Raw genomic sequence first — 12,196 nt, forward strand, 5'->3', positions numbered from 1 at the left:
TTCTCTTTTATCAATGAAATCTATCATTGCAATAAATATATATGTGTGTAAATATAAAAATAAATGTAGGATTATGATTTTTCAAAGCTGGAGTAAGGCAGATCGGAATACAGTTTCCTCAAAAGTCCAGTCATGGACTAAACAGCTCTAAGCAGAGCTGGGTTAGACAGAGCAACGGTACCACCATCACCTTGTTTTGAGGCCATAGGCGAAGTCCGAGCGACTTCACTGGTATTACCATGCTAGTTCTGCAAGACACGAGATCTAATTCAGATATGGAATCAATCTGATCTTTCATATGTCTTGGAGTTCCTACAATCTAGGAATTAGCGTGTAATGCAAATAATCACAACTCCTAAGAGGGTGTAATATCTACTTCTAGATATCCTCTAGGATTTTCCTGGCTTAGTTTGAGGATTCTATCCTAAAAAAAATCCCTCTCCCAATGGTATAAGTACATCTATCTAAGGTTCATCTCTGGTAACAAAATCTCTATACTCTAATTCTCTTGCCCACTGCTTGAATCTTTAAAACTTGCTGACTAACTTGATCGTCGATAGCCTTTGCTCGACACACACCATGGTCTCAGGCTTGTTCATGGTTGTTCTCTGTTTTACAAATTACTCGAATTTGTGCCTCCACAGTCCTTGGTGGTGCGCAAATTTGTTTCCAACAATAAATACGTGTTATAAAGGAATATAACACTATATAGTGATAGACCTAAATTCTTTGAGAGTAATTGGTGTCTCTAACCACATTAACGATCTTGATCATAAATTTAAATAATAACAGTCTTTCTTCTTATTTTCTCTTGGTAAATGGCGTTCTCTACCATTATGACATGTTTATTAATATGAGTTAGATTTTGATTAGGCATATTTGTTAATTTGCTCCCTAAACTTGTATAGAGCTGCCAATTTTTCTCCTGAACTTTAATTTTAGCCAATTACCATCTTGAAATTTTATAATTAGCCAAATTCCCCCTTAAACTTTAATTTAGCCGATTACCCCCTAATAAATAGCTAATTTCCCCCTGGCGTTAAATTTAAAATAAAATCATCAAAATTTTCATCCATCTTGATCACGAAAACAACACATAACAATTGTATGAGGACAAAAATAATAGAAAATTGGATGGATGAAAAATTGAATGAAAGTTCTTAAAATCTAACGCCAAGGGGAAGTTGGCTACTTATAAAAGTTTAGGGGGTAATCGGTTAAAATTGAAGTTCAAGGGGGAAATTGGCTAATAATAAAAGTTCAAGGCAGTAATCGGTTAAAATTAAAGTTTAGGTGAGAAATTGGCAGTTGCATACAAGTTCAGGAACAAATCAACAAATACCTCTCTTTTGTTTATTGATTATTTATGCGTTTAATAATAATTTTGTACGGAGGAATGCGAGTGATGAAATATTGCTCTTATAGTTAGAGTTTTTCTCTTCAACAATCGAACTTCAAATTCTCTTTTTTTTTAGTGTAGAGTAGTATAGATTATCTCTTAAAATTTAAAAAAAAATGTATGGAGAGCTCAAAGTAAGTGGAGACCATACAAAACAAAGAATTCAACTCATGATTGCAAACTGAACTCTTTGAAAGATGTAGTACTTTAATTCTTAAAGAAACAAGCCATAAAATTCCAAGCTTGCACATTTACTCTAGGCAAACAACATATAAAGCATTTTGGTAATTAAATTGACTTAGAAAGTCAGGTAATTTAGCTAGTAAACAATCTATATGAAATCAGTATGATTCTTGTTTTGATTTGAGATTATTTGGTGAACAACCTTAATGGGAATATGGATTGAAATTTATCATCAATCATAATGACATGTGTTTACTAAATCATAATTGGAATCAAAATAAGGAGTCAAATTCATATTACAAAGTATTCATGTTTAACTGAATGTGCTCATATAACTCTAAAAATGAGTGCTCAAAATTTTCAATGCTTATTGCGTCTCACTGTTGTCCTTATACAAAGCTATAAAAAAATTTACATTAATATTTATCGGCTGCTTTTACGTTGTTTTACATACTCATATTACTTTTAAAATACTGTTTGTCAAACAGTCATGCTTTATTTTACAATTGATAATTCTTATTGAAACTGTAGCAACTTTTTTAATACCCACAACAATCTCAAATTGACTCTTTGTAAATAACTTATATGAAATTTATATTAATCTTACTTTGATTCTATAAATATTTCAATAAGCATTTTGCAGCTTTATCTAATAATTTCAACACGATTCTGATTATGAATCTTTCTTATTTCAAGTTTTTCTAAATTCAATTTCTCTCATTCCATTTACTAGCTAGTTTATAAATTAGTAAATGAGCACTTATTCCTTTTTATTTAGTTCCTCCAATTGCACTTGGGAATTGAGATCATACGAGACTTAATAAATTCAATTTAAATGTTCTGCAAGTAAAAAGAGAATATGGCTATGGAAGGCAGATGAAGAATATGTTGACGAACTTTTCTGGGCTCTGAATTTAATTGGTAGAAAACATCGTATAGGATGGGAATGAAGGACTTCTCACTAAAGGGAGGAGACGTAGAGGGAAGCAATTTGTAAAGAAGCTAAAGATTAGTCATCAAAGTTGTTGCTAGGAGTGAGTTATAGTTTGTTAGAGAGTTTTGTATACTGTTAGTTTGGTTGAGGGCATTAGTGTAATTTGATAGAAAGCTCATATGTGTATATATAACAAACATTGTGTAATTATTGAGGTATTCAATGAAATAGAAAATATTCATAATTCTATATGGTATCACGCCCTTCTCGCCTCACGGCTTTCTCTTGATCATCTTCGCTCCTGCTCTCAATCTCTGATTTTTCTTCATCAATCTTGCTAAAATTCTTCATCGTTCTTCTTCGATCACAATCTATGTGCTATTGATCGGTGTTTTTCTCTGTAATCTGCCATGGCATCACTGCTTGCTTCGTCTTCTCAAATTGAGTCGATGCAACCTCCAAACCCTAATCCCCCAAATTCTTCGTTCTCTTCGAATTCGTATGCCTCTCTTACGATCCAAAACATTGGAAGCATAGTGCCAATCAAACTCAAACGCTCCAATTATCTCCCATGGCATGCTCTATTTGCTCTAATTCTGCGCAGATATAATCTTATTGGCATCATTGATGGTACTGAAGTCTGTCCACCGCCTCTTCTTCCCAATCAATCTCTCAATCCTGCCTTTGAGATCTGGTATGAGAAAGATCAGAACCTTTTGATTTGGTTGAACTCTACTTTGTCTGAAGAAGTGATCCCTTTCACTGTCGGTGTATCATCATCTCGGGATCTATAGCTCAAACTTGGGCAGCGTTTTGGAGGAGTCTCTGATGCTCACATTCATCAGTTACGCTCTCGTCTCCAGTCAATTTCTGATTATCTGCAGTAAATCAAGCAAATCTCTGATGCTTTAATGGCAGTTGGTGCACCTGTTACTGATTGAGACCTAATTGCAGCTACATTGGCCAGTTTACCTGATGAGTTCGAATCCTTCACTGATTCAATTCTCCTTCGTATTTCCACCACAACCTTGGATGAATTGCATGGCCTCTTGCTTACCAAAGAATTGTCAATCTACATTCAGAAACTAAACATTGTCTTTCCAGTCACAGATCTCAGTCCTTTGCACTATTTTTTGGGACTTGAGGTGCACAGGTCCTGTACAAGCATATTTCTACATCAAGGCAAGTATCTACTTGATCTTCTTCAGAAAACCAAAATGGATGGAGCTAAACCATGTTCAACTGCTTTAGGCATAGCTAAGCTTGCTCATACTGGTGCTCTTTTATCCAATCCTACAGTGTACAGATCCATTGTTGAGGCTTTGCAATACTTCACATGGACAAGGTTGGACATCTCGTTTGCGGTTAATAAAGTATGTCAATTTATGTATGCTCCACGAGATTCTCATCTTCAAGCTGCCAAAAGAATTCTCCGTTTCTTAAAAGGTACTCTCACCCATGGTCTTTGGTTTAAACCAGGCCATTTGACTCTTACTGCATATTCGGATGCCAATTGGGCGGGGTGTACTTTTGACAGGAGGTCCACCAGTGGCTATTGTATATTTCTTGGCTTTAATTTGATTAGTTGGAGTGCTAAGAAACAGTCCATGGTTGCTCGATCTTCTACTGAGGCCGAGTATCGGTCCTTAGCTCATACATCGGCAGAAATAACATGGATTTGTAAAGTTTTCAAAGATATTGGTTTTTCCCTACCTCAGATTCCTCATCTCTAGTGTGATAACATTTCTGCTATCTCTTTAGCTTCTAACCTTGTTTTTCATGCCCGGACTAAACATGTTCAAATTGACTATCTTACATCTGTGAGCTTGTTCTTGCTCGACTTATCAAGATTCAATATGTCTGTAGTCAAGATCAGTTAGCAGACATCCATACCAAGTCTTTGTCCAGGCAAAGATTCTTATATCTCTAATCCAAGCTTTCTCTTGGTCCCTTTGATGCTTCCAAGTTCAGCTTGAGGGGGTGTAAAGAAGCTAAAGATTAGTCATCAAAGTTGTTGTTAGGAGTGAGTTATAGTTTGTTAGAGAGTTTTGTATACTGTTAGTTTGATTAAGAGAATTAGTGTAATTTGCTAGAAAGCCCACATATGTATATATAACAAACACTGTGTAATTATTGAGGTGTTCAACGAAACAGAAAATATTCAGAATTCTATAAATTGTGCCGTGCTAAAAAATACCTGACAAACCTCCCTATATACGCCATGCACTCTTTTCTCTCTCGATCTCAACAAATTTGAATTATCCATTCTCCTTTCACAATCACATGCAAGGACAGAGGGGCTGACATTCAACACTCATTACACCACATGCACATGCAGACTCAGATACAGACAACCAAACTAATATTTAAACAAGAACCCTAGTAGGCTAAAATTATTGACTAAAAAAAGAACCCTAAAATATTTAGTTTATGGAAAAACAGAGGAAATAAAAGAAAGAAATCATGCATGGGAGAAATAGGAGCATTATGATGATGGCATTGATGATGCCATGATGACGAGATTAAAGCCCACCCAGTTTTTTTTTCTCCCAATTTTTCAAGTCCAAATATCCAAAGCATCCAACATTCCCAAACGATTAGTGGGGGATTGGGAAGGGAATTGAGAACGCAAAACAAAACCCACTTCTCGCAGTGGGAACAAGCACGTTAGAAAGCCATCATTATTTGGTCCCCCGCCTCCTACTTAGTACGGTATTTAATCTAATCCAATGAACTCTAATGCATGAAATGATCATCTCTCCCTCTCTGTCTCTCTGAACTCAGAATTGAAGAGCATCCCATGCATGATTATTACGTATTCGTCGAGCTTTCTTTCATTTTTCTCCACCCTTCAAAAGGCAAAAGCGATGTTTTTCAGATATTTTTCGTATTGTCTTGCACACTGATGGTCCTGGTTCTTTCAGTGCTACAAGAAAGCTTAATGTACATTATTGGTTTCACATACAGATGAACTCCACATGTGGATATTGTCTATTGTTTTGCACAATTTAATATTGTGCTGCCGTGACATGATTAAGATTTGAGCTCATAATAACAAAATTTTAGTCCGGCTTAATTGGGCAAAAATATGGATAACTCGTATAAGTTGACCAACAACAAAAAGAATAGGATAGCAATTGATGGAATTTGTAGTGACCGATACGATTTGTTCGGAAAAACTGTTAAAATAATTAAAACCGGTTTTAGAACTTCAACTTGTTTAGAAATGTTAAATGTATTTTTTGGTTCAAAAAAGAATCGAAGGATAATGGTATTTTGGTATTTAATGTTCTGAGATTTTCTTGTAAAATAAGGATTTTTTTTTTTTTTGAAGGGAAGTACGATATTCATTAAGCAAATCAGAAAACGTATAAACTAAGAATAGTGTGCATAATAGGCTTCGATAAGGATAAGGATTAGGGTTTCTTTCCCACGTTTTTATTAGGGTTTAAGATTGATGTGCTTTGTTCAAAAACAAAAAAAGATTGATGTGCTGGATGTTTGAAGATTAGTTATTTTACAAAGACACCTTTTATAACTTCGTAGGAATTAAGATTGGAAGTTTTTTTTGGTCAAACGATAGATTTGTTAGATTAGATATTAGATTAGGGAGTCAATGGAGTTTGAACCCACACAGTGATGCAAGGGCAACACTCATCTCTGCCACTGTGGTAGATGACCATTTGCGAATTAAGATTCAAAGTTTGCAAATCCTTTCTCTCCTTTTCTTGTCTTCTGCTTTGTTTAACACTTTAATTTCCAGCAAGCACTTGAACTTTCCTCAAAAATTTCAGTGTGCTTGTAATAAAAGCGCGTTTACTAAAATTGCTTATAAGCATAGATGCTTTTACGGATTCTAATGTTCAATTAAGTAATAAACGAGAACATTAGGGGATCAGGGATTCGAATTGAAATATATATAGCAAGTTGAACATATGTCATTTTATCTTGCAATTTATCTATTTCAATATAAATATGTGTTATTTTTAAATATAAGTAGACATTTATTTATATATTATGTAATAAATTTAATTAGAATTAAAAAAAAATCGCCTAGATGGCTAAATCCGTGTCCACCGTGATTAGCACCTAACACCTCTTAGAAGCTTGACTGCTCCCCATCCTTTTATATATATCCCCATATATCAAAGCGCATCATCACACTAGCTACTTGCCCTTCTTTCTACAATCTATATCTTGCCTGTGTGCATGGCACGACAACCACGTTTTCATTTGTACAAGAATAAACAACAAGTTAGGGTTACAATTATAAAATTACAACAACATTGCATCACCATTGGGGGAAGGGAAAACATCAAACAGTTAGAATGGATCTCGAGGGTGTAACTGATAGTTTCTTTAATCTTATATTTGATTTCAAACATGAGACAAAAATATCTTCAATGTACTGGAGGCATAAAACTCATAACTTTGGCCACGAACTCTGGCTCGAGTGTCGATTCCAATTCAATTAATAATATGCCTATCCATAGTTGAATATCAGAGTGTGAGACAGAACAAGATTACAAAATAATAAGAATATTATTAAACTAACGAGAATGCCAAAACGGCTACAAAACTTCAAAAGGTTACATTGTGAATGACTTGTTCTCAAATGAATAACAAACATGCTATTTATAATAAACTAACCCAAACCCTAATGCTAATGGGCTAAACCCCAGAAAACCAAACATTAAAGTAAACTTAAATACTGATATTTTCCAACATATGCATGATGCCCCTTTCAATTTGACTTCAACGTAGAACTTATACCAAGATTTGAGTTTTCACTCCAATCATCTCCAATGTAGATACAAATTTTCAAGCTCAAAATATGAGTTTTGGCTCTAATGTTTTCTTCTCAAATGAAAAATCTCAAATCTCAAAATATAAGTATTTACATTCAAGGAGAAAACTAGAAAACTCAGAACCAGACCCTTTTAGACTCAAATATAAGGCTTGCATTAAAGATGCGCTAACATCAAGCAAAGTTTCAGGCAAATGTATCATTTGATTAATTATGCATGAATCAGTTAAGGATATATAACCCAATGATCCGTGTTTGATAAACATTTCGGTTTTAAGTTTTACCTTTTAAATTTGTTTATTAGAATACAGGAAAATACAAGGGAGTTGATTGTTGGTGGGAATACAAGGAAAGAAACGTACGTCAAAGATTACACAATATGAACACTTAAGAACCAAAAAAACTTCTAAATAGGTTTGTTGTCATTCTAGTTTTTTTTTCTACATTCCCCTTCATTTTTAATCCACCCTTTCTCCACTCTTCATCCATCAATCTTCATTCTTTCTTCTTTCCTTCATATATGTCTCTATCAAGACAAAAAACTAAAAATTACAAATTACAAATAAATTGGTGATCAAACAACCTTAATTACTCCCCCCACAGTTACAAACTTACAATTATTTCATATGAACTTTGTTTGGTGTTTTATTTATTGGTGGGGTCGTTGATTATTTGGGCAGATACAGTCTTCATGAAGATTGATATGCAAGGATGGGTATAGAATAGTCTCATCAGCTATAGTACTGGTAGTGCGCCATGAGCCATATCCATAAATAATGATGAAAATATATGTAGGGCGCTGGCGCTCAATTTAATTTAAGATTGGTTAGGTATTGCTGTGTTTTGAAAAAAAATTGTTTTTGTTGTGCTATGAGAATAAACAGCTGTGAAATAAAGTAGCAGAGTGTTTGGTAAACTTTTTTTGTAAAAGTGCTTTTGAAAGAAAAAAAAAACAGTATTATAGTGTTGGTAAACTTTTATGTAAAACAGATGTGAAAAAAACCGGTTTTTCAAAGCTGGGTTTTGCAGCTTCTTGTTTTTGGCTTTGTTTCATCCAAAACTGTGAAAAAAAGCTGAAGCTGAATGTTTGCCAAACACAAAAACGGCTTCCAGCTTTTTTTTTTATACCAGTTTTTTTCAGAATCACCTCAGTACCAAACCAGACCTTAATTTGCATGTTCCTCCCCTCCATGCCGTGCCATATAATTTAGAAATTTTAACGAAAAACTTCTGGTACTATTCATTTTAACGAAAAATCATATTTTTACATTAAAAAGTCAATCATGGTATTATTCACTTTACCCTTTATTTTGTCTTTATCGTTAAAACTCAAAATTTTTAAACTATTTTCATTAGTTTTCTTATAATTTATCTTCCAAGTGTTCAGAGAATTCGCTGATTGACGGTCTTTAAAAAGTCCCATTTGTTTCAAAATCAACTGAAATATATAGAAGATTTTCTTAGAGAGAGAGAGAGAAACAGAGCGCATGTTTGATGGGCTGGTAAAGATAATGAATGAGGATCCTTTTTGGATTCTTTTTGTGAGGATTTCGAAGATCCTTTAATCATATTCATTCATCATATGTTATGTGGTCATAAATTATTATAAATTTTTTTATTTAAAATTAAAGAAAATCTAATGAAAATAGCTTGAAAACTTTGAGTTTTAATCAAAATGACAAAAAAGAATTGTAAGTTGATAATATCATGAGTGACTTTTTAAAGTAAAAATGTCATTTTCGTTAAAAGTTAACAGTAGGGGGAGTGTATCATTAAAACTTCCTAAAATTAAATATAAACTATATATGATGAAAATTGACTGTAAGATATATGATGAACATATGTGATTAGAAGATCCCCGGAATCTTCACAAAGAGGATCCTCATTCAAAGAAAATGGTCAGCTTTTCAGAAGCGATAAGACAGCCAAGCCAACAAGCACCACCATATGTGTTTAAGGAAAATGCTAAGGAGACTTTTTAAAGTAGATTTTTTTGTGAATCACCTCATATTTTTTACACAATATTTGATAACGTTAGCACAAAAACTGTGATGTGACAAAGAATCTAACTTTTAGATAATCTCCTAATCATTTTTTTGTGTCTAATTAAAATGTCAGTGTTTTGAAGTTTAAGTAATTAGAACCAAGCTGCTTCGAAAAAAAAAATTAGAAATAGGCATCCTGCAAATAGAATTGGGACAATAAATAAACAAGAGAAATGTTATGAAGCTCATTCAAAAGTATGACTCTTAGCTCTCCGTCACCTCATGATTTTGACACAATTTATATGCCAACATTACAAAAACATTATGCAAAAAATATGAAGCGATTGCGAATCTATAGAAAGTTCAAATTTTAAAAAGGGAATTGTTATTGGCACTTTAAATTTTTCATTCTACACTCCAAACTTTCTATATTTAAAAAAAAAAATACACTTATGAAGAATATAGAATGAGATTTTTGGAATGCCAATAACACATCCCTTTAAAAAATCTCTTTAACATTTCTCAATAAACAAACCTAATTAGATGTGTTGAGACTTTTGAGAGAGGGTAAGGAATTACATTTGACAAATCGGAGGCCGTACAAGAGAACCAGAGAGAGAGAGAGAGAGAGGGTGGGAAGCACATGGGTTTTGGAGGGAATACATATTATAAATTTGAGGTATTTGTTGATTTTTTTTTCGAAGTTGTAATGAGTTGCTAGTTTTTTTTCTTAAATTTTAATTTTAACCAATTATCTTTTGAATTTTTATAATTAGTCAATTTTCTCATAACGTTAGATTTTAGAATTTTTCATCTAATTTATAATTCATTTTGGTAACATGGCAAATATTTAAAGGCAATAAAGTAATTTTATTCCTTAACATAGAGATCAAAATTGCCTTTTTCTCTTTTTTCTTGTATTCCGCTACTTGACTCGTTACATTTTTTTGTTTAAATTAGCCATGAGAATCCAATTAGTAGTTGCAAAATATTGGCTTTGTGCCCAATTTATCAATACAAAATTACCTTTTGCTCTCATACAGTTACCATGTATTGTCCACGTTACTAAGATAGAAGAAGAATTGAATGAAAAATTCAAAATCTACCGTCCTGAGAGAAGTTGTCTATTTATAAAATTCAATGGAGATAATTAACAAAATTAAACTTCAAGAAAAAAATTGACAGACCTATAGAGTTGAAGGCATATCGACAAATAAGTCTTTCGATTTCCTACTTCCTACAAATTGTGTTTCGATTCTTGGGTTGCGGGGAATCAAAACACCATCATATCTGCATGCCCAAGTCCCCAATGTTTGTTTGTTTATAGATAATTACCTCTTAAATATAAAACAGTCCAATGTGCCCTGTGTATGAATATCTTAATTAGGCTTGTTCAGACTCAGACAGGTAATGTCATTATGCCCTGCCACTCCCCTCTTTTCCTCAATTTCAGCCATTTACTTAATTATTTAAGCTTTAGAAAGTACGTACCAACCAAAACTGCACCCTTAATGTTTCACTAAATTAAGCTGAGTATGCAGATAATTTTATGTGTGTGTAGAACGCTTTGCCACGCACTATATTTTTAAAGTGTAATAAAGTCTAGAGCTAGTAACAATGAATTACTATAATATTTATAGGGATTACTCTTAAATAATTGGAAATATATATGAGAATGTGAGGTAAAAAAGTCTTATATATATTGGTGAAAAGAGAAATCTTGCAAAAGCTTATAAAAGGTTAGCTACGCTTCATATTGCCAATTAGTTTTATGGTGAAACCTCAACTTTATTCATGGTATCTGAGCAAGTTGGCTCACGTGTGAAGCGCAACAGCCACACATGCTCCACATCACCCCCTTCGTATTGTCCACGTGTTAGACTTGAATGTTTGCCACACATGAGGGGGCTTGTGAGAATTTGAGGTAAAAGAGTCTCACATTGATGAAGGAGAAACCTTGCAAAGACTTATAAGAGGTTAAGCTACATCTCATATTGTCAATTAATTTTATGATGAAGCTTCAATTTTCTTTCATACAGACTATCGAGAAGCAAAACTTTGATCAGTAGAACTGGATAGGGCTGGTGGTGTCACTTTATTAACATTCCCCAGGACATATTGATGGATCGTCGATCCGAATATTGTGATGACCAAGTTGAGGGATATTTTTTCAGAATTAATGATTCTCAAAAGCATAATATGTCTTATGTATGGATTATGATAGAGTACCACATTGAAAAGCAAATATATAATAGATGGAGCCTAATGCAGTAGTGATGGCTTTAGCACATAAATCCACTACTGCTATGTATGCCTAGAAAGGGATCTTTTAGAGATATCTCAAAAGGAGAGAGCCGTTATGTCATTGTAGCTTTGGAACATAATGGCAATTCGTTCACGCACACACAACATATATGCAATTAGGGATGCACAAACATTAATTTAGCTTGTTACTTTTTACTTTTCCGATCGATAAAGTTACTTATACTTTACATGTAATTATTATTATCATGGGTTAAATGGAAGTTATCTCCAATTTGTTATAAATAAGAAGTAGAAATACTATTGTAACTTCCATGATCATGATATATTTTAACTTAAATATATAATAGTTTTTCATTTAAAATAAGGATTTAGTGGTATTTCTTTTCAGTTATTGGTGCGAGAGTTTAAACTTGATTTTTGTAGATGACAAATTTAATACAAAATTATTATAATTAGTTCATGCTATAATTAATCTCAAGCTCAAATTCCCTGCCTGTTAAAATAAATATACATTATTATTAGATATAATATATACGTAGTGAATGTTGCAAAACTTGGTATAAGAACGAAGTATGTTACCTATCTTTTGTACAGATATATGTTGCACAGGAATCTTGATATTT

This window comes from Pyrus communis, chromosome 16, assembly GCF_041283825.1.
Source record: "Pyrus communis isolate YQ-2024b chromosome 16, ASM4128382v1, whole genome shotgun sequence".
Lineage (NCBI taxonomy): Eukaryota > Viridiplantae > Streptophyta > Magnoliopsida > Rosales > Rosaceae > Pyrus > Pyrus communis.